Here is a 27,378-nt window from a genome sequence, read left to right as displayed (position 1 = left end):
CGGAGCAGCTTTTGAGATCTTTTGAGAGCAGAGAGGACTTTGACAATGGGAGGAGGCAGTGCAGCAGCCTGTGCTTTGCTGTCACCCAGAAAGACCTGGCTCGTCACAAGGTCTACCCAGGGGCTTGCTCTGTCTCCCTCCTGCAGGACTTTCTGGGATGTAGTGGTGGAATTCTTGTCCGTTGCTGAAGGCTGAGTTGAGGGTTGCTCATGTTGGTGGCTGGAAGCCCTCCTCATGCACAGCGCTGTAGGTCAGCCATGGAGAAACATTTCCCACGACACTCCACTGGGAGCGAGCCAAAGAAAGTATTTTTGGCACCGGTGACAGCATCTGCCCGAGGCTCTGTCTGTGTGCCGCTAGGAACGTCCGTGACTGTGTTTCCTTGCTGATTGTATTGGAATTCAGCTGGGTGGTGACTGCTGTCCTGTTCATAGCGTGTTGCCTCGATTTTCTGTGTACGGAGCCTTCCCCTCACCCCCCTCGAGTAGTCACCTGCTGGTTCTTGGTGGCCAGGGGACTGGAGCGTGAAGGGGGCACAGCAACGTGCCAGCTGGGAAGCAAGTGCTCTGCAGCAGTGCTCCCTCCTCACCTCTCGGTTGTGAGCTTTCAACGCTGCAATGATCGCTGCTACAGCTACCAAGTAAGGCAGAGGTGACCTGTGTCAAAGCTCTGTGGAGAAGGCCCAAAAGAGGAAAAAGGTGAAGTGGTTCAAGGCTGGATGTAGGGGTTTGGATTCAGAGGTGCTGGTGCTGACTTCTTTATTGGCTAATGCTGATGCCAAAACGGCACAGAGTAACAGCTCGGAGACTAATTTTTTCTTTAAGCAGCAAAGGTATTTATTCCGTGCAACACTGGGGAGCTACCGATTTGCACCGGACAAACCAGCTCTGAAGTTTTCAGTGAAAAGTCGGGTAATTTATACAGTTTTTGTGAGAGGTTACAACATCTTTACATACATATTCATTTGATTTCGACATCTAGTCATTCTATTCATAATAGGTGGGATCTAGGTGGAGTAAACCTTTCAACTTTCTTTGTTCAATGATCTTCTGACTCATGGTTTTCCTTTAACATCCTCAATGGAACCTTTCCTAATTATTCAGAGTACACGCCTTTACCTTTTCTAATCATTCAGAGCACATTCCTCTACTTGAACGTGGTCAGTGGGAGGGAATAGGCCCTGCCATCTCTCTCTTACCTCGACACAAAGAGAGCATCACCCAGAGCACAGTACCAAACACATCCTGACGAATCTTTTTAAGACCTTGCTCTGTTTCAATGCCAGGCAAGGCTCTCAGGGCCTCTGTCTTCATGCACCTAAACCCGTTAATTTCACTCAAGTGATGCGATGCCCGAATGCATTAGTTTGCTTTGCAAGTGCTCTGGGATCCTCTGCTGGATGGCAGTGTAGGCAACGGAGCAGCCATTTCGCTTATCCCTGCCAGTGCAAAAGGGAAGATAAACAAGCGATGCTGGTAACCTGCAGCTGAAGCCCGGCTGCTTCTCCGCTTCCCAGTGAAGCACTGCAGTGGGTGCTCCTTCATCTCCATCCGTCTCCCCCGAGCACCTCTATGGGCGGCAAAGCCATCTGAGGGTGTTGGTGGGGTTGTGCATTAGTCGTGGCAGTAGCTTTGAGCCAGGAGGCTCTCCTGAGGGCTGCTAGCTTTCAAACCCCTCTTCTTAGCTTGTGAGTGTGGCGTAAAAGTGCCTGCCGTGCCAGTGCAGGAGTGATAACCTGATCTGCTTGGGACCCCGTGGCTTGGGGTCAGCCCCTCGCTGAGCTGCTGCTGCTGTTCCTCCCCCAGTGCGTTGCTGCTCCTGCGCTTACATGACAGTCTCTGCAAATATGTTGTTTATTAAATGATCTGCTTGGTTTGTCTCTCCCCATGGCTGCAGGCGCTGTCGCAGGCTGCAGAAGCAGGAGGAGAATGAGAGGAATTCTTTTCTCAAGCAGCGCGCGGTGGACCCCACGCTCCAAGAGCGCCTTGCCCTTCTCTCCCGTGCCTTCCAGAACCAGAGGGCAAAGGTGCAGGAAGACTCTATGCTTTTCTCCAGTGATATTTTTGCCATTGAGCCAGTGGTAAGTGATAGCTGAGAACCTCCCTTCCTCCTCCTCCTCTTCCTCCTCTTCCTTCTCCCTGAATGAGGTCGCTTGGCAGATCCCCGCATCAGTGTCTTGATGTGCCTAGAGGGAGACGTGAGGTTTCTAGTGAGGCTGGGAGAGATCGTTGCAAAAAGCATTTCTAAACTGCGAGCTCCGGGCAGGCGTTGAGAGCCTGCCTAAAGCTGAGTTCTGCTGCAAGGGCTGTAAATTAAGGGCACTTCCTAAGTGTCCTGACAGTGTTCCGAGGTATCGATGATTATATATAAGGGCACTCCTTACACGTAGTGTGTGGGGATTAACCATGAGTATTAGTTCACATACTGAAGAATGAAAAGGTCCTCTATGGAAAGGAGGGCAAGTTCAGCCCAAGTTTAATTGCGGCAAGACCAATCCCTTCATATAATCTGGACTTAGACCGTGCCTGAATCTCCCTCCCAGTGTCGTCTGTGAGCCTGCACGCAAGGCTGGCGGGTTTAAACAGACTTTTTTGAGTTCTATTGCACGCTTAGAGAAAAGTTTTTGCTTTTGTGTTTATGCAAACAAAACCTCATGTCCTTCAATTAACTAGAGCCCTGATTCTGAATATTTGCATGGTCTGAGATGATGAATGCCTGCTGTCTGAGCAGTGTAAAATCCCTTCTCATCTTGGAGCAAACCCTAGAATAATCTTAGCCTCTTCTTTCTTGTAAAATAGGGGAAACTATTGTTTTGTTATTTATTTTTAAGGAAGGGGATCATGTTCTCTTCTTGGTTGCTCCTATAGCCCGTACAAGGCTGAGAGCCCCCCATGTCAGCACAGCTGCAGTTTCACACCGCCACAGCTGAGAGCAGTGTGATGTGACCAAGAGCCTGTGTCGGAGCAGCAGGGCTGTAGCAGGGAGTGGGAGCTGATCAGCTGAACATGAAGAGCATCCTGCAGTGTGTCAGCCGGTTTTGGAGCATGTCCCAGGGCTACTGCTTCATTACAACTGGGCTAGGTCTCCATAAGGAGCTTAACCTGCTCTTGGGCTCCTGAAGTGCATTAGGGTGAGGTCCAGCAGCCTGGCTGCCCACTGAGTCCTGGTGCTCCGTGTAGCGCTGTACGGAGCCAGAGTGTAGCCTGGCCTCAAGTCTTGAGTGGAAACCTTTCCTGAATGGCTGTGTTGATGTTATAGTTTGCTCTAGGACTGAGCGTAAGTGGGCTACTGCAGGAGCCTCTCCCTTCTGTCCTGTCCAGCATTATCAATCTTCTGATTCCCATTAATTCCATGATCTGTGGAACAATGAGTTTCACATTCAGAGTTTTGCTGGTGTCTGTCTTCCCCCCCGGCATATGGGTGTCTTCACATCAAATGTTAGTATTTTTTCCTCTTTATCAAGTGTAAAATCTAAGAATGCACTGCCGCTGACTTCCACAACCTTCTCCCCGGTGACAGCCCCGTAACTTTTAGCTTGGGCAGGCCCCTTCTGGCAGCGCCGTGTAAATCTGCTGGAGGGGCCCCGCCAGAGCCTGGACCTTGCTGCCTCGGACCTTCTGGCCAAAAGCGGCTGCTGCTCTTCCCACCTATCACCCTGGGAGCACCCTATAGAAAAAATCAAACCCTTGGAAGAAGCGGCTGGAGGTTCCCAGAGGTTAGGAGGCCGCTGGAGGGACGATAGCCTTGGAAAGGCTCTCTGGGCAGGGTGGCTTTGCAGGGTTTGTGCAGCAGCTTTGCTGTGTAAGCGGGCCGGTAGCTGCCAGGTGTTGCTCTCTGTGGAAGCTGCAGCGGGTTATTTCAGCCTGTATGGGGTTAACTTGTGGATGAAAATAATAACAAAAAAGGAGGCAGTGATTTTGGAATTAGCATGTGACCATGAACATTCTGAGCAGCCATCCAAGCCTGTGGGAGACAAGCTGTTGTGTAAGTCTGGCTTTCTGAGCGTGTCTCCAATTTGATTTATCAGAGATGTCGGCTGTATTTCTGTCACAGATGTGCTGGCCTTGGAGTTCATTGAATCCCAAAGTCAGCTAAACTCACTCAGCTGGAAAAGCGCGCTGTTGTTAGCAGATACATATTCACCAGGCCAACGGTTCTTTTAAATTTTCTTCCTTTCCTGCTTAGCTTCGTTTTTGCTTATGAATTGTGTTACGCTTGCTTCCGTTAACGGGAGATGTATTGCCTCTGTCAGCCTCTGAGTAATAACCAAACTGCCCCGAAGCGTCCACAAGGCCAATATATCTGATGGCGGCACATAAAATAGACCAGTGAGTACCACTGACTTGTGATCCAGCAGAAACGAGCAGCAAAAGAGTACTTTGTTAGATAGTTGACCTGAAAGACTGATACTGCTGCCTTAGGCTGCCAGAAGCTTTTTTTCTGGCCCCAGTGGAAGGAGAGATTTGGTTTGAAGGCTCAGGATGTGCTCTCCTTCCCCGCTTGGTGCCCCTCTAAGATGAAGACCTCAAGCATCGTCACTACTCTCAGCATTTCATTAACGTCCTTCCTCAGCACAGCAGCAGCGATGGTTTGTGTGGCGGGTGGTGCTGGTAAGCCTGGCAAGGCACAGTTTGTCACGCAGGAGCCGAGCGAGGGCTGTCAGCAGCTCTCTGGGCAGAGGACCCCAGCAGCTGGAGGATCTAAGGGCACCACCGGGCAGCTCAGCCCACGCAGCGCCCTTTAAGGAGGAGCGCAGAACGCCGGTGAGCCGGGGTGTGTGTTCAGCTACAGCTGTCAGGCTGGAAGCAAATGCAAGCAGCTGCCTAATGCACACACACACCCCCACCCCCCCAGGGACTGCCTGCCCAGGGTGAGACCACTGAATTCAGTCTGTTAAACATACAGCGAGCAGCTGGGTGAGGAGCGCTGGTGAGTTATTAGACTCTAATTAGCCAAGCCAGGGAAATCCGTCATCTGAGTGTTTCTTCTCAGTGGCTCGGCTTAGGCAAGCTCCAGGTGTCGTAGCAGAGCTTATGTTGTTTGGAGCAGCACCCCAAAGGCTTTTATTCCTGTAAATTCAAGATTACTCTCTGGACGCTTTTGAGTCTGTGCAGCATCCCAGCAGGACCCGAGGGATCTGCTGTCTCGTACGCTGACTGTGGGTTGCAGGCTGGTGTCCCCAGTTTGCTTCCTCAAGCGAGTGTGTTATCGTATAGTAATGCTTCATCTTCCTCCAGTTGCTTGCTGGGTAGAAACACAAGGTCCATTTGATCTGGCAAAGTGTTTTCTCTAGGTTTTGAGAAAAATCCAGGTGACTTTATTGTTTCTTCTGTGTTCTTACGCTTGGTTTGTTGGAGTTGGAAACAGTTCTTTCTACCTGTTCTTCCCTCTGAGCAGGCTGTGCATTAGGGAATCATTGTAGGTGCAGCCCAGTAACTCAGCATGTCATAGCTCTTTAATTTTTGTGGGGGCTGGCCTCTGAGCTCTATGTGCTAAGTTGATGGGAAGTATTATAGTTGTTGAATATTTATGCTGCGGCAGTGCTGGAGGCTCCAGTCAGTTCAAGATTCTTCTGGACAAAGTACGGAGAATACCCAGCAGCAAGCAGAAACAAGCTTTGTGCATAGAAAATTAACTGTTCTTTTTGTGGTCTTCCTTATTTTTTTCGTTGCTTTAAAATATTATTACGGTTGTCAGAGACGCATATATTTATGCCAACAAATGGATGAGGAAGCATTTGTAGTGCTGGAGACTGAGGGGAATGTCAGTGGTGCCTTTGTTGAAACTGGTCGCAAGAAGCAAGAGCCTTTAGAAGCCAGGGATGTCTCTGAAAACACATGACAAGGCTCCCTGGGACTGAGCACCAGTGCCAGGACTCTGAGAGAGGGGGAGAGAATGAAGACCCTGAGGAAGCAGCGGTTGCGCACACACTGGTACCATGGGCCGGACTTAAATCCCGGAGCAAGAGCCTGGCAAGGAAAAGAGCTTGCTGGTTGCAGTAGGTGTGGAGCTGTAAGCAAATGCCATCTCTTCTTGTTTGAGCCTGTGTTCAGGGAAACAGGGATGTACGCACCTTGCAGAGAGAACCGGGCTGCATGTGACTCTCAGCTCCCTTCTCAGGTCATCCATCAGCTGGAGGAGCCTGCAAGCTGGCTCAGTGCTGGCGGCACAGGGCAGGAGGAACCTGGTCTTCACTGCTCCCCAGGCAGGAGGGCTTGTTCTACTTGGTGCCGAGTGCCCTGACTCACCAGAATCCATTAAAGAGTTACATGCACGTACAGGTTGAGGGTATAAGAGGCAGCACGTTTGTAACGAAGAGTGGAAAAATCCCTTTGACTTGCTGACTCTCTTCTGATCTGGGTAAAACATTCCCATGGCCATAGGGAGACAGGGATGCAAGGGAAGGGTTGGAGGAAAAAGGTGCCTTGTGCTTAGATCAGCTGGTACTTCTGAAGAAATGCTTGATTTGCTGAAGCCAGCCAGTTGGGTTCCTTTATTAGAACCCTAATTAAGGAAAAAAAAAAGCCTTTACCAGGTGCTAGTAAAGGTAAGGGACTGACATTTTTTGCAGCTGCTTCCAAAGTCTTACAAACCTGGATAAGTGCTGTTTGCTTCTTGCTCTTCATTGATGCTCTAAATAAAGGCTTACAGGGCTGTGGTTGCAAACAAGAAATGTAGTGTTTGAGGATAAATGGTTTGTTGTCTGCTTCTGTTTTAGGAGGGAGATGTCTGGCCAAATTCTTCAATTGAAATTAAGGTGATCTTCAAACCCCGAGAAGCCCGAGTCTATCAACAAACAGTCTACTGCGACATCTCAGGTACGGCTCCTTTCTCCTCCTCCTGCCACCCACCGCAAAGGCAGGGCACAAATACTCTTCCAGCCCACTTGGTCCCCGTGGACTTGCTAGGAAGGGCAGCGCCGGCACCTTCCTGCTGCCCCTGTGGCTTCCAGCTGGTCTGTGCAGAGCCAGGGCTTGGGATGCCTGGCTCTGACCACTGATGGCTCTAGAGCAGCCAAAGCAGCGAGGGGATAAGCTTTCCTACCAGGCATGTGCTCTGCTGCAAGGTGTTTGTAAAGGCCAGAGAGCTGCGCCGCAGAAGAGCTTTGGTGGACGAGCACTAAGCCCCTGTAGACCTGCAAGATGAGCCTTGGATCCATGGATGCACTGCCAGGCTCCTGAGGCGGTAGGAGCTGAGTGAATCGTGCTCCCTGCCCCTGGGTCACCTCCCGCTCTCCAGGCGCTGCCAGACCGTAGGTGGCTGAGCCCCGCTGAGCGCAGGGTGTCTGTGAAAGTACCAGGCGTGTGCCGCTCTCCCTGCGTGGGACCGGTCACCTCGTGGCTCCAAGTCCATGCTGCATCTGCGTAGTGTTGTACAGGGCTCGCTGCCCGCAGCAGGGTGAGCTCCCTGCCCAGGAAGCACGGGGCGAGCAGTCTGCTAGACAAGCTTTATGCTCCTCCTGGCTGACAGAAGTGCTGTCACGTCTTTTGCTGGCAGCGGTTATCACTGACCCACCGAGTTACGCTGCCTTTGCCCTTACAGAGGTGATGGCTTTGCTGTGCTGGCACGGGGCAGGGAATGCTTGCAGCAAGCTCCGTGGTTCAGGTTACCTTGTCCTTCCTCTCCGTCTGTGTGGTGCTGCTTGAGGTGGTTTTCAAGAGCGGGAGGTCCCTGTCAGATTTCCATCCAGGGAAATGATTTTCCCCATCTCAGAGGAAGGAGGTGCAAGGCCCGTGGTCCCCAGCAGCCAGGCTCCCATTCTGGAGGGTGCTGAGATCACTAACCCAGCTGCTTTGATCCCTTCCTTACTGCTCCAGGCTGGCGGATGCAAAGGCCAGGAAACAGCTTTTTATTGATACGGTAACTGGGCAGGGTTCCGCAGGCTGCTGGGGTGCGGCTGTCAGCCGGCTGCTGGGCCGTGCTTGGGCTCTTCCTTCTCAGCTCCTGTGCGGTCGTCTCTGATGGCAGCGATACAGACAGCAGGTTTTTATCTTTGGTTCTGTTTTGTGAGCTTTGTGCCTTCACTGAACGGCTTTCAAAGCTTGTCTAAGTGCATGGGAAGGAATTCCGAAATCGTCTTTTATGCGCAGCATATCTTCTTCAGGGTGCAAAGTGATTGCTAAGTTCTAAAGCAGCCCAAGGACTCGGTTAGAAATGAGAAGCCAGCCCCAAAGTATATCTCCTGAGGGAAGAGAGGGGTCCTGTATCTTCTCGCGGAGCATCTAGTGCTGGTGCCACCCAGCCCGGAGTCAGGGACTGACTCCGAGGCTGCCTGGAAAATCCAGGCGAACAGAAGGAATTCCGTACTGACATGGCGATCTCTCCCCAGGCCGTGAGACCAGGCTGCCCCTGCGCATCAAAGGGAGCGGCATAGGGCCCCAGCTGCGCTTCAGCTTTGACCAGCTGGACATCGGGAAGGTTTTTGTTGGATCAGCCCACAGCTATGAGGTGAGCAGTGGGGCTTGCTGGGGTTGGGGTGGATCCTGATGGCTCCTGGGGCAGCGGTGAGCTTTGTGGGCCTGTGGGATTTCTGGCAACGCCGGCAGTTGTGAGCACGGAATATTTGACGTGAGTGAAATGTGGGAGGTTTTGCGGAATCTGGATAGTTTTGATGGGGTCTGAAGGGTGTGTCTGTTGTTCCCAAAGCCCCAGTCGCTGCTTTTTGGCAACCTCCCTTTGAGACCAGCTGGGAGGCTTCGTGCGGAAAAACCAGCCCTTGACACATGAAAGCAACACCGGGTCAAAAAGGTCGGGATCCAGAGGCTTTTGTTTCAGCCCTAGAGTCACTGCACCTTTGTACCCTGGCGGTTAAAAAGCAGCTGGAACAAACGTGTTGTGTTCCAACTCGAGTCCGTTGCAAACACCTTTCAGTGAAGCGCATCCAGCTGGTTCCTGGCGCCGGAGGGAAGCCGGCCAGGCTCCCCGCGCAGAGCTGCCCGCGCAGGCACCGGGAGCGCTGTCCCTGCTGAGCAGCCTCCTGCCACCCTTCAGACCTGGTGCCCCTCTGGCTCTATGAACAGAGCAGAGCAGTTCTGGAAATGAAGCAGAGGAGCTTTCCCTCCCCCCACCCATGGTGGCAAGTTTTCTGTCAAAAAAAAAAACAAACCCACAAAAAAAACCCCACCCAAAACCCGAAAAAAAAACCCAAAAAACAAACCCCCAAACCCCCAAAAATCTACCCCCCCCCAAAAATACAGCAACTGAAAGAGGTAGAAAATGAGGCAATACGTCGTGCCAGACACTTTCAAAAGCTTGACTGTGGCAGGGAAGGACATGTTAAGGGGTTTTCTTTCCAAAATAATGTGCGCTCTATGCATTTTTAATGCTGATACTTTATGGAGGAGTCTATTTATATAAATTATTTTTTTTTTCATTACTTGAGAAAATGTGAATAAGTAGGTGATACTGTAGGTGCTGTATGGAGCAGCCAGACTGGAGGTAAACCTCAGCATAGGATCCCTAAGTGCAATTTGTAACTAAGGTGTAAAACACATGAGCAGTTTTCCAGTTACCAGTGCAGAGGTGGAATAGGTGAATGTTTTCAACAGCAGCTGCAAAACTGGAAAATAAGGGCTGTATGTCTGCTTCTGTCTCAGTTTTTCTGACAGGTTTTGTGGGGACAGAAATTAGGGAAAAAACCTCCAGATCAGGTAGTTGGGAGTGCAGAAATGGCAGGATGTCACCTGCAGCCATCGGAAACTGTAGAGCTTTGCTTTGGGTAGGTCTGGTGACCAGCAGCGTGCTGGTACTCACAGGCAGGTGTGGGCGCTCCTTGCTGAACGTGAAGAGAGCTGAATCTCACCAAGCGCCGCAGGATTGCGTCGCTTGTTGGAACAGTAAATAATGGTAAATTAGCAGATGATGGCTGCGAATATTGTGAAAGAGAAATTCTTTAGACTAGGTGGAGCTGCCATGCACCTCACTCTCGCCCTTTCTTGACGTGTCTGGTTGAGCAAAGACAGAGAGACTCTCAGATGAAAGAAAAGAATAAAATGAGCCTCACTGACGTACCCTAGCAGAGCCGGGGAGTGCTGCTGAAGCTGGTTATAGGGCTGTCCCGAGGTATTTTCCACATCAGATGAGCTTGTTGGCGGCAATGGGAGCTGAATGTGTTTTGCCCTTGGCGGGACTGGGCTCGTCTGGAGCAGAAGCAGTGAGGTGGCGATGCGCTAGTAATGCTGCGACCGCCCTTTGCTGCTCTTTGGGGCAGGTCTGCATCGCCTTGGTGATGCTGAGCACGTCCTCTGCACTGCAAGGCCCAGTGGACTGCTCTGTGTCAGTGGAATAAGCCCAGGGTGACTCCGTTTCTGTGAAGTTATCGCTGTTCTGCATGCAAAAGCCCAAAGGAAGAACCTGTCCCGTTGCGTGTTCTTTAGCTTCAGCCAAGCAGCAACACACAGTATCTTCTGCCTTTTATAGATGTCTAATTAGAGAAGAAATCAGCCTTCTGTAAGGAAGGAAGATTCCTCATGTATTTCCATTTTGATTTCTTGCTGCTGCAGGCGATCCTGTTTAACAAAGGAGTCATCGATGCCCCCTTCAGCTTGGTTCCTCCAGCGACGGCTCTGGGCTCCTGCTTCTCCTTCCACCCCCAGGAGGGCATCATTTCACCAGATGGCCTCCAAATCCTCCGGATCTCCTTCAGTTCCACCATCCTGGGGCCATTCACAGAAGAATTCCGGTTCAGTGTGGGTGGATCCCCTGAGCCTGTGACCTTGACTGTCAGGTGAGGAGGGTTCTAGGAGCCTGGTGGGCACATCTGTAGCCATCTCTGGGTAATCATCTCCCACCTACCTCATTTGGTGATGGAGCAGAGAAAAAAGTGTTGTCTAATGCCTTAGTCGAGCACGAGGGTGACGGGTTGGTTTGAAAGCCACTGTGGTGCTGAGACCAGCTTTTATCTGTCCCGGTGGTAACAAAAGCTGAAGGCTTTGCAGTTCTTTTTAACCAAGCCAGTTCCTCCTCTGCCTTTGTCCTTACAGGGGCTGTGTCATTGGACCGACTCTCCATTTCAATGTACCTTCCCTCCACTTCGGCGATGTCTCCTTTGGTGAGTGTGCCCTGGGCTTGGACCGCAGGTCGGGAGGTCTGTGCCTTACTGAAATGAAGCACTTGAAGAGCGTCTGTCGCTTGTGTTCCTCCACAGCAGCCTTCAGGGTGTTAAAAGCAGGGCTGGCGCTTGCTCAGGTGGTGTTTTGCTGTTGTGAGAGCAAATAGGGCCAAAGGAATAGCAAGCCAGTATTTTTCTGGTGCCCTCAGAGCCTGCTCAGCCCCAGCCTGCCAATCCTTGGCGGCAGAATGATGGTGAAAGCCCTTGTCCCAGAAGGGCCCGGGGGTTGGGGCTGAAGGAGAAGGGCGTTTGAGCCACACGCTAGCCTGTGGCTGCTCGGGGGGAATGCTTACCCCACTTGACCTTTAGTGTGAGATGTTGATTTGTGCCGTGAGGGCTCCTCGTTATCACCTGCCCAGTAATAAGCCCAGGCAGTAGCTCTGCGTTGGGCACTGATGTCCCCAGAGATGTGGGCTCCTTCTCCTTCCCCAGCTGAAGCGCTGACGGAGCGGGTGGCTGAGCCCCAGTGTCTCCATTGAAATGCAGATTCTGATTCTCCATCTCGAGTCTCACAAAAGGCTTTTTACTGAGACGATCTAAAGCTTAAATGTGAAATCAATTGTGGATTGATTGAAAGGCCGTTATCATTCTGCGCCCTGGATGCCTCTGTGTTTTCATGATGTTTGTGGGCTTTTTAAGTAAGCTCATTACCTTCCCCGAGCCACTTCCCCCTCTCCCTGCATCACCGCTCTGCCACTGCTGTGTTTCCTTTTGAATAAATAAACCCACAAGAAACGCACCGGGCAGGAATACGGTTGTGTAATAGGAGATTCATCCTACTTAATCTGACTTCGTTAACAAGGCCTTTTCAGCTGAAGGCAGCTATTGTATTTTTGCTTCTTGTCACTGTGCTGCTGACTGTTGTCTGCCTCTGGCGACTTCGGTCCCATTTGGGGCTGTGCAGTCTGTGCGTGTCCTTTCTGTGCCCCCCCTGCCCCCCGGCCGGAGTAATTGCTGGCGGTGGGCAATGCTCACTGCTGATGGGCACGGAGAAACATCTGCTGTGCCTGCAGGTGGTTTTCCTCCCTGTCTGTATGGAAATAGCGCTTGGTAAGCAGGGCATGGGAGGTGTCTCCTTCTGGCAGAGCTGGTGTCCGCTCCAGAGCAAGCTGCGGGCTGGTGTCCTGCCTCTGCAGCACATCCCCTGCCACCCAGTGTGGTTGTATCACTGGTTTTCCATTAGGGAAAGCAAGTGTCAGAGCTAAAGTGATGTCAGGCATTGCGGGCAGTAATCAAAGGCAGCGAGGATGTGATGTCCCCGTTTGTTAGGTAAGGCGAGACACGTTCCTGCTCGTTTCTAAGGAAGCGTCAGGTTTGCCTGCAGTGGGGTGGGCTGAGTTGTCCTGTGCTCAGTCGTGCTGTGCTCAGTCTGGCTGCCCCGAAACAGGAGCTGCCTTAAGGATCCTGCCTAGGGAAGCTGCATCAGAGTGCTGTGCATCATGTTGTAGTGCCCAATTTCGTCCTTCCTTGTTCTTGAAGAGAAGCTACAGTAAGGAAAATCTGCTACTTTCATATATTAAAAACCGGGGGAATGTTCATGGAGTTAATGGGGAATTTTACAGGCTGAATTTTCAGGATAAATGGTCTGTCTGGATGCACGCTCGTCAGTGAGAAAGAGTTGGGGCTGGTTTGGGGGCAGGTGAGAGGGTTCCTCACAGTTAAAGAGAGACTTGTGCTCTTCAGCACCAGCACCGCTGCCCATTGCCAAGGAAGCAAGCTCGGCCGTCGAGAGAAAAGGCAACTTCAGCCACAACTCGCTCCTCCCTGAGCTTCTCAGTTACCTGCCGTGCACATTGACAAGAGCTCAACTCCAAGCAGGGTTTTATCCTAACAGGAGAGTTGCAGCAGGAATCACAGCGTAACTGGGGACTTAACTGATATTTGTCTCACCTTCCCAGGCTTTCCTCACACCCTGTCGTGTCGCCTCACTAACACCTCCTTGGTGCCTGTGACTTTCAACCTTCGCATTCCTGGCGATGGCTCGGGACAGCGCAGCGTCACCAGTTTTGCTCAGATTTCAGACAACGCTTGCCTGTCCTGGAGGAAGGGAGCCCAACATCACGTCAAGCCAATGGAGTTTACCATAATGCCTTGCAAAGGCATCATCCGCTCCCAAGGAGCCCTGGATATCCAGGTATGGGATGAGCCCGGCCATACGTGCTTCAACAGGTGGAGCTGCAGCGTCAGTGACGCGCGCGAGGGCTGCAGCGCTGCTGGCTTTGGGCATGACCAAGTAAGAGATGGGCTTTTGTTAGCTGAGGGACTCTGGGATGGAGCAGCGTTTTGTTTCCAGAGTCGTAAGCCAAGGATCACGTATCGTGTGGTCAAGCACAGAAGCCGTGCGTGTGTTTCTGAGCTGCTTAGAGCGATTTGTTTGATTTGAAGGGGGCCGAGGAAGGGTGAGGACGGAAGGTGGCTGTTGAAAAGAGAGATGCCATTGCATAAAGCAGTTTGCTTTTCTTCCCGGTCTTATTTTTCCTCTCCTGTTGAGCAGGATGAGTTGCATTCACTGCAGCGGGGGCTGAGAAAGCTCCAGCAGCCATGAACAAACTGCACAGCTTTTGCTGGGCCACGTTTTGCCCTCAGCTTCCCACTGTAAAGCTGAACTCATTCTGGGAAAGTCAACAGATCTCCCCTGGGTTCCCGCTATTGTAGTTGAGATGAAAAATTGGTCCCTTAATACTATGGTGAGTAGACCATGAGTTGTGCTTTGAATTAGCTTACGCGTGCCCTGGTGTGCAAGGTGTATTTCACAGGTGGGGTTTGTCAGCAGAGTTTTGTTCCTGGGAAAGGCAGTGGTCCACACGTGGAGCAGCAGCAGAACCAAGGCAAAACGCTCCCTTTCCTTAGCGTGGAAGGAGAAGTGCAGGACACCACGCGTGCGTGGCTGATGGCTTCTGGGAGTGCTGAAGTATTTGACGCTGCTCTTCTCCTCTACCAGGTCACCCTGTGTTCCAACACGGTGAGGCAATACGAGCTGGCGCTGGTGCTGGACGTGGATGGTGTTGGCCAGGAGGTGTTGGCGCTGCCTCTCACAGCCAGGTACCGGCGCTTTCCTTGCAGCTGGCCACCTTTCCCCGCGTAGCCAGGCCCAGCACGCTGCCTGGCGTGTGGTGTGCTGGCTGCCGCCCCAAAGGAGAAATGGTGCTTCATGAGCTGGTTCCGCCCAGCTCGCTGTGAGCACAGCCGTGCTTTGCCAGCGGCCGTGTTGAGAAGCACCTGTGCTCAGTGCTCAGGGCCGTGCCTTTCTTGTTCTGTTTTGAAGGCAACAGTGCTTATATTCCTTGTTGGCCTGTCGTCTGGGACTTGAGGAGTAACGAATCTCCAAAGGGCTGCCCCTGCTTCTCCCTGCAAGCGGTGGGCTTGTGCTGGGTTGGCCCAAAATGCAGCATTTGTTTGGAAGGCAGCGAGCAGCCTGCTGAAAGCTGGGGTCTGGCTCAGTTAATGAAGGCGTGTGCAAATGGGAAAGGGGCTTATGGCAGGACTGGTGGGGGGAAACTAAAGGGGAAACTCGTCCTTGGTGTGGCAGGTGAGCTCAGCTTTCTCTGGTTCTCTTGAGCATGAACATTCCCAGACTTAAGCCAAAAGCTGCTCTTGCTGCAGCCACGCTCAATGGCATTGCGCCGCAGCGGGTGCCAGTATAATGACAAGAGGGACGCAGTTCGCTGGCGCTGTTCCCTCTCCCCGGCAGTCAGCCAGGCGGTGCCTGGGCTGCAATTTTGTAAAACGAGTGGGAATGGGAAGAGTCAGTGTGTGGGCTGGTGGGTGGAGGACCCAGGCAGCTGCAGGAGCTGGGAGAGGCTGGTCACCCACTGCGAGAGGCAGGCGGTGCTGGTGCCCTCCATCGCGGGGGCAAGCAGCTGAGGTTTCAGGCAGGGTGAGAGCGGTACGGGAGAGGAGGGAGTTGCTTTTACTGAGATGCTGGAGTCTTGTTTTCCTTGAGCTTTGGGGAGCGCTGATCCTCAGCGGGAAGGCTCCCGCAGAGCTCGTGCCTTGCTGGGACTGTGGGAGGGTCCTTGCCGGCCTCCCGGGGCAAAGGAGGGGCAAAGCTTGATGAGAGAGCACTGGGGCAGGGCACTGGGCAGCCTCTGCCACGGGAGTCTCGGGGTCTGCCCCTCCTTTACAAGAGGCTGTTGAGAAAAAAGAAGTTAGAGGTGAGTGATTGCTGTAGAGGTAGGAAATGTCTATCTGGCAGAGACAAATGCCTTGTGTCTATTTCATGCTGTTTGGGGAGTGAACAACTTCTACAGTCTCTCAGTGTCTCTAATTCCCTTTGGTCATCTCTTCACCCAGGTGTGTGGTTCCTCCGCTGCACGTGCTCAGCCCTGTTCTGAGGTTCGGACGGTGCTTTCTGAAATTCCCTTACGAGCGGACACTGACCCTTGTGAACAACAGCGATCTTCCAGGCTGCTATGCAGTCCTTCCTCAGGTTTGGCATTGCGTTCGCCTCCTGCCCTCCAACGTCGTTATCGAGGGGTTTATTAGGAAAAAAAGGGGGTTTGGAGAAGACCTTGCTGTTTAGTGTTCAAACCTCAAGTTTTGCAGAGAACGGGAGGCTACCTGAATATGAACTTCAGGAGCGGTTTGAACTCTTTAGGAAGCAGTTTTGGTTCTAGTCTTTGGGGTGCTTTCATGCAGGAGAACTTTGAAGGTTGTGAAAAGCGGCTGCAAGGAGGCCACCAGCACCGGAGTGGGTGTTTGTGGGTGCAGCAGCTTTTGGACCCTGTGAGGATGCTACTTAGCCCCATATAAATCTTGCACCTTGTGTTGAGCTTTTCTGCTTTCTCCTAGGGATTTTTAAAAATGTGGGTGAATTGCTGCTGTGGTAGATGTTAAGGAGCTTGAAGTTTCCTCAGACTCTGAGGTTCTGTCACATTCTGACAATTGTTGTCTTTGATTCTGTCCCTTACAGGAGCACAAGGAGGATGCTGCTGTGTGGTACTCCAGCCCTGTGCCGTGTGGGATTATCCAGCCTCACAGCTCGGTGGAGATCCCGTTTACGCTGGAAGCCCAGGCGATAGGAAGGCAGGACACTACTGCTAGTGTCTCAGTGTTTGGGAATGAAAGTTTCCCACTGGTGAGTGCTAGGCGAGATGCGTGCCTTTGTGTGACTCATCTTGGCGGGGCATAAAGTGTACAGGGGTTCTGCCAGGGAAAGGGAGAAGGTCATAATATGTGGCTGGTGTGGACAAGGAAAGAAGGGGTTCGTGGCATAAGTAACAGCTAATACCTAGAGAAGGGTGGTGTCCTCTTAGGTGTCTGAGATGTGTTTAATTATGGGCGTGTGAGGCGGGATAACAAGCCCAGCCTGAAACCCAGAACAATTCCTGGGTCTCTCGCTCTCCTGCATTATTAGATGAGCAGCAACTGCTGCTTCATTAGAACTTTTGTTCAGGAGCACACGGGGACATTGCTGCATGCCGCTAAAGCAAGGGCGGTGTAGGAGGCCGTGCTGAAATGATGAATTCTGTAAAGCTGGATTTAAGCTTTCATGAAAGTCAGGTCCATCCCGCCTGAGAAATATCCATCGTATCTCTTTGCCAAAAGCCCCAGCCAAAGATGCATGAGACTCCACGCTGCTTGCATCTGGAGCACAGACTGTTTTTGTTGGGTTTTTTTCCCTACCAAACTTGGAAAGGGGTGAGGTGAAGCATTCCTGGACTAAAGCCTCCTACAAGACATTGGCATTCAGGCATGTACAGCAGCAACAAAGTGTAGGCAAGAGAATGTTGTATGTGGTGTCCTGGCTTCCACTGGCTGAAACAGAGAACAAATTTAATTAATAATTTAATTTAAAAACCTTTTGAATTTAAAAGGAGATTAACTTTTGAAGCAGCTGTTTTAAAATGTCTTGTCCTCTCTCTGAGCATGGAAGGGGATATCAGAGGATTCCTGAGAACCTGAAGCTTTCTGTAATGGAAAGGAAGGCTGGCATTTTGAAAGCAAATGCAGGGATATAAACTTTTTATAAAATGAATTGAAACGATGATGCCAAATCCCCTGGATGCTACTGATCATCTCACCCCAGGCTGCTGGGGATGTGCATGTAAACCAGTCAACAGCAAGGCCAGGCAATGCAGGCTTTGCAGGGAAGTCTCACGTTTGACAAAACAGTTGCTCGCAGATAGAAGGCATGCTTCCCTGGAAGAGGAGGGTTTCTCCCCACTGGAATAGCCAGTTGTTTAACTGTCACCTGGTTTTTGAGCTGCAGGTCCCTTGAAAAGCTTTTACCCTTGGGCTAACAATTTATAAATTGAAAGTTGACCTTACCGTAATCTTTTCTATTTGGACATGAACGTGTCGATGTTTTGCCCAAAGGGCGAGCGTTTCAGCTGGAGAATCATAGCTGTCCCTAAAGAAAGGACTAGATGTGCTGCATTTTCTATAGGTCTGTCTTCTGGTTGCAGTGCAGTTCCAGTAGTTCCCTGGTAGCTGACGCACCCAAAGCTTTCTGGGCTGGCAGAAGAGCTGGCTGTCTTGTTACATGTCCTGCGCTGGTGGCAGATCCTACCCGTACGGCTGCAAGTCTGACCTTGGGAATCGCTGCAGCGTGTTCCAATAGAACTTCAAAGCTCGTTCTTGCCTTAGGCTGGGGTGCCCAGTGTCGATGCCTGGTCTTTACCACCGTTTCAGGCGGAACGTGGTACAGATCTTTCATCCAGGTTGTGCAGAGTCCCTCCACAGCTCTGTTGTCAGGTATTTTGTTTGCAGGTGACCACGTGCCAGCTCCAGTCTGGTGTGTATCATCTGCATGAAGGAGCTGGTAAATCCCAGCGCTGGCGTTACTGGTGGCAAGGCAGCCTCGTGTGCCGCGGGCAGGGGGTTTGGCAGCTGGCCGCTGTCAGAATAAGCGGGCACTCGAGCACAGCTGTCCGCCAGGGTCAGATGCTCTTCGTTCCTAAGTGATCAAATGTGACATGACCTACCTGTCGACAAAGCCAGCGGTGCTGGGGGGGGCGTGGGGGGCGTGGTGGTGGCTGTGTCTGTAGCTGTGGCAATACTGCCGATGGCAGAGCTGCCATCTCTTCTTGCTGCCTTCCTTTCCCTGTGCCATGTTGCCTGTAACGCTGTTGCATGGCATTTTTCTTGTCCCTTTTAAGAACCCTGTAGACAAAGGGGTTGGGGTTTTTGAAGTCCTCTCCTTGGTGGTGAGGGTGCGTGGTGTTAGTACACAGTCTGACAGAAGCCAGCTCACCTGGGCATCCTCCAGATGTTGTTCTGCTCATCCCCAAAGGGCTCTGCCCTACCTTTGCTGCTGCTGTCCCGCTGTCACCAGGAAGCTGAGCTGGCTGGCGAGGCGCACCTCTTCCCTGCAGCTCCTCCTTCCTGGGAGCTTTGGGCAGCATCACCCAGACATGCATCGTCGTGCATGGCTTCAGTTCCTTATTTTTGAGGCCCCAGCCTTGGTAGGTGATTTTTTTTGGTGCTTAGTTGCACGCAGCAGTGCCCTGTCAAGGGATGAGCATTTCTGGATGCTGCTGCTGCTCCTGGCTGAGTTGGGCTGGTGATTCTGACAGCTGTCAATACCACTTCCTTGAGCCAGACATCATTAAAGGTTGTACACGGTGGAGGCTGGTTTCTTTTTCGGTTAAATCGTACTCTGTGCCCTCCAGTGAATCGTACAGCGTCTGGTCAGTGTTGGGAGTTCTATGCATTCAGATCCTGTTAAAGTGTTGAGGTGTTTGGAACCAGTGAAATCCACAGCAAGACTGGACAAATTCTCATTGTTTTTAATGATGTGGGAAGGTGGTTTAGCAAAGGGATCTGTGTTCCTCCTCCAGTAGTCTGTGCCAGTTCTGCAAGGAGAAAGCTTTTTGGGTCTGACTGTCGAGAGAAAAAACACCGCTTGAATGATGTAATGAATAATTAATGCCTGTTATTCATGTCATACCGGCAATACACCTAGGCACACATCAGAGGCCATAACTTGCACGATCTCTGCTCTGAAGAGCCTGCTTCGCTTCTGGCTTGTGCTGGTTTGCAGAGGTGCATTTTTGGGAATGTCAGAGAAGTAACTGTCCAAGTGTCGCTGTGCAGCAGCAGCGATCAGGGAGGTTTGGGGCAAGGCTGAGCGGCAGAAGGAGCGGGAGCAGGCACAAGGCAGAGAAAGGAGAGCTAACTGTGGAGGAGGTCTGGAAAGGAAAGCGTGGGACCCAGGGTTTCTCTGTCCCCTGAGAACGGGAGCTTGTGGCTTTCAGATGGGATCGCTCCCGAGCCTGCACTTGCCCCGGGCCTTCTGTTTCAGCCTTGCAACGCTGAAAACTTCCAACAGCCGTACTTATTGCCTCGTCGAGGAGGACCCTTAGAGCTGTCTCGTATTTTTTAACTTCCCCTGCTTTTTTTTTTCTTTCCTACCTGCTTCCTGGAGCAGAATGTCTCTTTAGTGAGCGTTGGAGAAGGACCAGTTGTCTACGTGCATCCGAGGGAGATAAATTTTGGCAGTATTGAAGTTCTGCAAGATGCGTCCAAAAGTCTCCACCTCTCCAATCAGGCTGTCATCCCTGCATCCTTCTGTGTAGAGATGGTAAGTATCTGTGGGGCTGTTTCCCAATGAAAATTGACTGGTCTGTAGCAGCCCGTGGCCTGATTTTTACATGCAACGTTTCCATATTGCTGTCTCGGAGAGAAAGCAAGATATTCCGTCCCAACGCAGCGAGAGGAGCCTGGCTCTGGGGGCAGTTTTAGCTGGGGCAGCCCTCAGTAAAGTAGACAGCTTGCATAGACGTTTGTGCAGAAAGGAGTCTGGATCATCTTTACAAGTTTTCCCTTTGTTTTCTGGAGGGTATTTAACGGAGAGTCGTGTCTTTGGAGCTCAGAGATCAAGAGGCCCCTGTGGCCCTTTGCTCCTGGAAGGGCATGGATTTCCCGACACTTTCCCCATTAGGTCTGCGTTTGCTTTGTGTCAGACTGCTGTTTGTGACAGAGTCTGGGGTGTGAAGTTTGTCCTCGGCCTGCTTGTGGTGAGGTGAGTTTCACACCTGCTGGGGACCCGACCAGCTGTGGCGTTGCACAAACACAGAACGGTAAGGGTTGTGTAGCTACAGAGTCTGTGGGCTCCGTCGCGTTGCAGAGCATCTCCGGGGGCCAGCCGCAGGGAAAGGCCGTTGAACTGATGGAGGCCGCAGCTGACAAGCTGCATGGCAGGTGGCAGGAGGAGGTTGGGTCGCTGCCCTGGCAGGGGGGGCAGGGCTGGTGCAGCCAGGGAGGGCTCTGTGCAGAGGCTGGGTGGGATGTGCCGCTCACTGGAGGTGGGATCTGTGAGGGGCTTAAAAACAGGGTTGGGGGGAGGTTTGTTCTGCTCCACGCTGGGTGGGTTGGGTTTGTGGAGCTGGTTCACCCAGGCCTGGCTCTGTGGGCTTGGCTGGGTCTGCGGGTAAAGCATCAGGCAGCGTGCGAGAGGCCAGGCTCAGCCCCCTGGGCCAAGGAGGAGGGGGGCGAATTTCCTCCTTGCGGCTTTTCCAGCTGTTTGGGGGACAAAGGTAACCTCCAAGTGGGGGAGGCATTCCCAGGGCAGCTTTCTTTGAATCCGCCATGAAAACCTGCTTGCCATCTGTGGCGAGAGCAAGCCACCAGGGATGGCTGGTACTGGTGTTGAAATGATGGGTTTGCATGCCTGTCGCAGGCAGTGACCCGCAGAGCTGTTGGGGTCCTGCTGCCCCGGTGCAATGCCTTCCCTCCTCCCCGGGCAGCTCGCGGTGTCGCCGGGGGGCTTGCAGGGTACATCTGCCCCTCCGTTGCCTCAGGGCCCTAACCCATGGGACTGGGCAATAAAGCCTGTCGTGCTTCACCGCCATCCCTGCCAATCCTGGGGCTGATCGATCACTAGGGCAGTAATACGAGGCGGCTCAGGGACGGTTTCTTTGCCTGCAATAAAGACGGGCTCCGCTTGAGCAGTGTCTTGGACCAGATGATCTCCAGAGGTCTCGCCAGCCCCAGCTGCTCTGTTACTCTGTGTGTGTGTGATGCTCCCCCCTGCTGACTCCACGGGGCCGAGTTCCCCCATGGTGAGCATCTCTGCTTTTCAGGGCAGCTGCTGCTCTCATGGAGACGTGCCAGGAGGCAGATCCTGGGAACCTGCTCCATCAGCCGCTTCACCAAGGGCTCTTCAGCCAGACTGTGGGCACGGTGCTGCTGAGGCTGCCTGATGGGAGCAGCGCGGGCGTGGGCGAGATGTGCCCGAGCTGCGCCCTGGCCCTCAGCAGCTGCCTGCTCTGCTGCTCTTTTGCTGCCCCAGTTGAAGTTTTGCCCTTGGCTGCCTTACGCTGCCTGGCAGCTCCTTGATGGGAAGCAGAGGGGACTGAATAATTGTGGAGATAAAGCCCGAGATGCAGTCGGGTGTCAGGGTGACGCACACGTGTCCATCTGAGAGCGGAGCAGGCTGGGCTGTGCCTTAGCCCTGCTGATGGGTGACACGGGCATCCTTCATTCCCCCGTGTCCCTGAACCCAAGCCTTGTGTCCTGTAAAGCGCCAAAGCCGCTGCTCTGATTCCTGCTTGGAGGTTGCTGCAGGGTGGTGAGCCGTCATTTCCCTGTCTCCCATTTGTTGGCCAATCTGCAAACGGTGGCTGTGAGGCTCAGAGATCATGGTCTCCACTCGAAAGAGCGAGTTATTGACTGAAATTTTCACAGGAGCGTTGCATCGGGAATGTTATGCGCACTGACCGGCAGCTTGACAAACTGAATGAGGTTAATTGAAGGGGCAGCAACAGGGCAAACGAAAGGCTGGTGTCTTGTTGGAAACAGAAAAGGAAAATGCTGTAATGCAGATGGCCGTGCTGCCACCTCGATGGCACTCTTAACCGTTGAGTGAAAATTGCTCTTCCTGTTAAGGCAAGCTTGCTGCTCGCTTTGGGGGAGACAAGATCATTACCTGAGCAAGCCAGGATGATTTGTGGTGAACTTCACTTTGGGATAGTGACTTCAGGAATTACTTGCAGTTCCCCTCAGGCACCAGCTTCCCTGTACCCCTCTCCTCTCTGCTGGGTGAGTTGTGTCTGTTCTGTTCTCAGTTGCAGGGAGCAGCAGGGAGCATCTCTGCCACCAGAAGAAAATAAATAAAAACCCGCCAAATCTGTGTGTTGAGATGGGGCTTTTTGGGTGGGAAGAGGGGTGTAGGGACTGCATACCTGCGTCCTCGGTTGGCTTATCCCTGCTTGCCAGGGTGTCTGCAGATCTGTGACCCTTGGGACCAGTGTGTCGTCCTGTGCTCACCCAGCGAATCCTGTGTCTGTCGGGTGTGCTTTTCCCTGTCAGATTGCTTTCCCAGCTGCCAGGCAGCCCAGCCTGTTAGGGAATCCTCTGGATCCAGCGAGGGGGGGATTTGTGTCTGTCTTGGGTAAAAATGACTGGAGCAATGGGTCAACATGAAGGAGCTGTTGCAGCTTAGCTGGGGGTTGATGTAACCTGCTGACAAAAGTGGCTGTTTCTCCTCCTTGCTCCGCTGTCATTTTCTTTTCCTGCCTTCTGAAGTGTCTGATTTTTGCAGTATTGACAAGTGCCAAAGGCTTGTTATGGCCTGATGGAAGTGTTTGCTCTCCCTGCAGAAAGGAAAAAGCATCGTTCTTAGATCATTTCCTACTTGTTCTTTGTCATGCTGTCTTCTCAGGGATCTTTTGTGTGACTGCTAAGGTTGTCATCTCTTGGCATCACAGAAGGCAGCTGCGTATCACGTCTCTGTGATCAGGAAAGAAAAGACAGGCCTAGGGTGTAATTTTTCTTAATCAGTGGCAGCTTTCTTCTGCCTGCATAACCCCCGTGCTGGGTCTGTTATGTGCTACCGCAGGGTGGCAAATGGTTTCCCAGCGCCTTGTAACAAGGAGGAGACAGAAAACCTTCCTTGGGGTTTCCTCGTCTCATGACAGTCGTAATGCGGGGTCCTGTCTCCTTCAGCCTGAGCCCTGAGCTCCCTGATCCAGAGCCCTGTGCTCCAGGTGAAGCTCACTGCTGCCTGGTTTCCAGCAGTGCTTGTACAGCCAGCTGGGTTGTCTTCAGGAGGGTGCCTGGTGGCTCAGTGCAGATCCCCTTCTGCGTTCCCAGGGATGAGCTGCTGCCACATTCAACTTAGACCAAGATTTGGTTGGTTGGTTTTGTTTTTTTAAAAAAAAGCTGTACCTGGTTATCTTGTCACTGGTATTCGCTGTGGATAACTCCATGGATTTTTCAGGCAGCGTATAAAGGCTGTTGGTCAGGTGCGGTGTAAGCAAGGGCAGAACACACAGTTCCCATACTCTCTGCTCCCCTGTAGTGCAGGATTTGTTTCATTTACTAATTTCATTGCTTATTCCCTCAAGCTTTTGATGACATTGCTTTTATTAATGCAATGGCCATATGGAAAGACCGCAAAACACGGAGATAAACTTCCAAACGGTGCCGATGCTGCTTTAGTGATTCTGTTTCTGGGTCTGGCTGACGGGCGATTCTGCTGCTCTCTGAGCAAATCGTGCAGGCTGCGGGCAGTGAAGGCTTTGAAGAGCACATCAGCATTGTCTGCAGTTCTCCCGAACTACTCTCGCTGAAGTCGGAGCAGACTTAATCAGCAAGAGGGTGGTTTTCAAATCTACTGTAAATCACTCCCCCCGCCCCCAAAGCAGCTGAATAATTAGCCAGCCTGTCAGTGTTTGCTCATAGTGAGACAGAGGCAGACAGTGCTGCGCCCTTCTCATGATATCTGCAGTGCTGTTTAGAAATTAGGGTTAAATTAACTTTCCAGGGTACGGGCAGTGCTAGCCCTGCATATGTGGCCTCTTCCAAGGTGAGCAGAAGTTTTGAAGATGGATAGGCTTAACTCTTTCCTGAGCTGTCCCACCAGAGCTTCATGGTGCTCCAAAAGCTCACCTTTAGAATGAAACCCTTGGTTTGGGTTTAAAGGCTGTGTTTTGCTTATACAGCAGTACCAGTTTGTGCATTTCCACCCAGTTTGGTTTTGCCGGAGCCCTTTGTTGTAGCTGACAGGGCCTGGAAACACACAGCATCAGTCGTGAACATGGCTCGTGGCTGGGAGCGTCCAATCTCATGCTGGTGAGGGGTTGTACCAAAAGCCAAGGAAGGTAGAAGGCTGTGTCCCTCCCAGTGTCACTCAGGCTTAGGTCCAGGGCACGTGGGCCTTAAAAGGGGGAGCAAAGGTTTGGAGGAGACCTTGGAAAAGGTGCCTGAAACCTGGCCTTAGGGAAGAGTTTGGATTTTATGGCATCCGGTATCTTCTATGGGTTCATGGTCTGCCAAAATTGCTGTGTTTCAGTAATGGAAGAAATTGTTACTCTGCTCATCTAGGAAAAGGGAACTTGTCACGTTGTGCTGCACCCGCTGGCCAACAGGGTTCAAGAAGGGTAGAAGTCTTCAAAGCAGTTACGCTGCTACAGGCCAGAGTGACTCAGCTGAGCTCTCTTCCCGAGGGAAAAGCAGGAAGATTTTGGTTGTTCAATCCTGTGCTTGGCAGCAGCTGGCCAAGCCGTGTCTGTGTCCTGGCTGGAGAGCCCCAATGTGCAGAGTGGTGGCACTGGTCTCCCCAGCCCAGCGGGGAGGGCAGATGGGACCTGGAGGGCTGAGCAATGGCCAGGGGACACAAATGGAGACAAGCTTCGTTGGCTCACTCAGCAGCTGCTGTTAGCTGAAGCAAGTGTGGCAAATTGGGCTCCGTTGTTGGTGGCAGTGAGTGCCACACTTTAATTCTTTTTTTTTTCTTCTTTTTTTTTTTTTTTCACTGGCTTTAGAGGCTCTGCCTCGATTTCACAAAACATCTCCTTGCTGGTGCTCTGGGGCAGAGGCTCAACCAAAGCGGTCCCCCTGATTTTGCCGAGGAGATGCTGGTGCCGAGGTGCCAGGAGGAGGCTGGTGGCTGGTGGGAGCATCCGGCCAGCCTTGTGCTCTGATCCCCACCCTGTGGGCCTTAGGGTGCTTCTGGGCTCTTTCTGCCACTGGCAGTTTGTGCGGGTGAGGAGTCACTCTGCTATGAAGAGCACAGGCTCCCGCCCCTTAGGACAGCTAAAGCCCCTGGGACAAGGCTCCGTGCGCAGCTGATGTGGCGGGGGGTTATTTCCCCTTTGTGCGTGACCCCCACCGGGGTCGGTGGATCCGCCTGACGAGGTGTGAGCACTCTCTCGCCAGAGCTATGGCTTGGTAAAGTACAGCTGCATTTTTCATGTTGAGTTCTGCTGCTTCTTTCACTCGTGCAAGGCCGGAATGACCAGATGACTTCACTTAACGGGCTCAAAGTAACTTGCAGAGGGCAGCGTGGTGGCTCCTCAGCCATCCCTTGGGGCAGCCATCCAGCCGTCCGTCTCTGATGCGCGCTGATGCCCGCTAGAAGCAAACGTTGGCAGCTCTTATTCCCAATGAAATCTGTCCCAGGAGAAGCTAACGATCTCAGCGCTGAGCTTCTCGAAGCGGTTGATGCCAGCCCTTGCCTGGCGCTCTGACTCTGGCGTCCAGTGGTACAAGCTCCTGCAGGGACAGAAATAGCCGCTGTCTTTGTCTGCCCAGCACGTGCAGCTATTGCATCGTGTTCTGGAGCATTCAAGCCTAAGCGAGGAGCAGGGATCTTGTCAGAAGTTAGATTTTGGCCTTCAGAGCTGGGGGATGGATGCTTTTAGCGTGTTCCCAAGGGATTTCTTGTCTCTGGGACACAGCCTGGACCGGTGTAGGCAGAAGCTGACCTAAAAACCTGAGCGGAGCTGGTCCGGCAGAGCCTTTTGGTCCTGGCAGGTCTCCTGTTCAGTGGTGCACTGTGCTGCCCCTGGGACCCACACCAGATGCTAACGGAAAGGATGAGGACGCGATGCAAATCGTGCTCCTCCGGAGTGGGCTGTTGGCCTGGCAGGGCACGGTGGGTCTGCGCTGGGTCACCCCGGGACACTGCGAGTCTGGCTCCATCGAGACAGCCTGTCATTATTCCTCAGTAATAGTTCCTTGGGTACAATTTCCTGCCCGGCTTGTTGCCAAGCTGTGATAAATGAGCTTTGTCAGATAGCAGACTTGCAGATTCACCTCTGGAGCAGCGCTATCGGGTCTCCTTTTCAAGCAAGCTACCCCGTGTCAGCGTGAATCGGAGGAGAAGTTGTACATTAACGTCAGTGAAAACCTGACGCCCACTGGCTCGGTGTGAATGAGCTGGCTGGGTAGCCCTTGGCTGGCGGCAGCGCAGCCGATGCCTCCGAGGCCAGCGACCAGCTGCAGGGACCACAGGGGAGGGTTGGTGGGAATCCTCCGTGGTCAGTGAGGCCCCAGTGTTTACCCCGTGGCAGCCACCTGCCTCCATCCCAGTCTCATCTTGCTTTTTTTAAAATTTTTTTCAAGACTCTTTTTTTGAAGCCCTAGAGGACAAATGAAATGGAGCTGAGTGTATAAGTGTTGCTGGTGCCCGGAATCGTTTTGATGCCTTTGGCACGCTCTGTTACGGGATGCAGGCATGCAGCCCTGACCTGCTCTACATGGAGGGCACAGCCAGCCTAAGGAGTTAGCGTAGCTGGAGCACCTACGCTTGCTGCTGGGACCCTGAATGCTCAGCAAGTTATCGCTTCCCTGGCCTCCAGCTAGCCTTCACCTTGTCAGCAGAGGTCATTTTGGGGTGTTATTTTAAATGTTTCTGTGACTTCAAAGTGCTGCTTGGTTTTCTGCTGCTCTTCTCCCTTGGGCTGGCTGGTGTCCTGTTAGAGCTCAGAGCTGCCAGCCTGACGGGCGGAAACTCGAGCTAACTTCACCTGGATCGAGCACTTGCTTTTATCATGTCAGGCCTCTGAGCACACCATTGTTTTCTATTTAAAGGAAAAAAAAAAGAAAAAGAAAAGGAAAGTAACCCTCTTCTCGACAGTACTGTAGAGTTTTGGATGAGTGGTGCCTGCCATCCCAAACACAGCGCTGAACTGTGATGCGTGTAGCACTGATGCTGTGACGGACACTTGAAAGCCACGTGTCTGCATCCCAGTGCATTTCCCGCTGGCCCGGGAGCACTGCGTGCATTTCCCTTCTGCGAGCTTGCTCCTTGTGAATGTGGCTTTAGGTGGGCTGGAGGGGTCCAGCACCTCTGTTGCCCCATCCGTAGAGGGAGGCCCGTGAGGAACCAGAGGAAAAGAGTGCTTGGGAAGCCCAGGCCGTGCCCACAGGGCACATGTCTTGTGGGTTTCTTTCTGCTTCTTGTTTCGCTGCCCTGCTATAAACACTTAGAGCTGACTTTGCCAAAGCAGAGGGCCTTGGGGCACCTCACTGCAGGTGATGATCCGTGGGAACAGAGGGCTGCAGCCCTTGAGGGGCTGTTGAGAAGCCTGACTCTTGGG

General features: G+C 52.5%; 1 pseudogene across 1 annotated transcript in view; it reads left to right on the top strand.

Annotated features, from left to right (window-relative positions):
* The window catches only part of LOC308055847 (hydrocephalus-inducing protein homolog), a 103,157-nt pseudogene that overhangs the window by 23,007 nt on the left and 52,772 nt on the right, over positions 1-27,378 (top strand). The window contains exons 8-17 of the transcript XR_013931977.1: positions 1,897-2,080; positions 6,719-6,818; positions 8,330-8,448; positions 10,503-10,726; positions 10,983-11,050; positions 13,009-13,244; positions 14,052-14,152; positions 15,404-15,539; positions 16,023-16,187; positions 19,482-19,634. The product of XR_013931977.1 is annotated as a hydrocephalus-inducing protein homolog (transcript). The remainder of the gene's footprint in view (positions 1-1,896; positions 2,081-6,718; positions 6,819-8,329; positions 8,449-10,502; positions 10,727-10,982; positions 11,051-13,008; positions 13,245-14,051; positions 14,153-15,403; positions 15,540-16,022; positions 16,188-19,481; positions 19,635-27,378) is intronic.

The sequence above is a fragment of the Falco punctatus genome (genome assembly GCF_963210335.1).
Source record: "Falco punctatus genome assembly, chromosome: 20".
NCBI lineage: Eukaryota > Metazoa > Chordata > Aves > Falconiformes > Falconidae > Falco > Falco punctatus.
The sequence above is the reverse complement of the archived record's forward strand: the minus strand, read 5'-3'. Positions and strand labels throughout refer to the sequence as shown.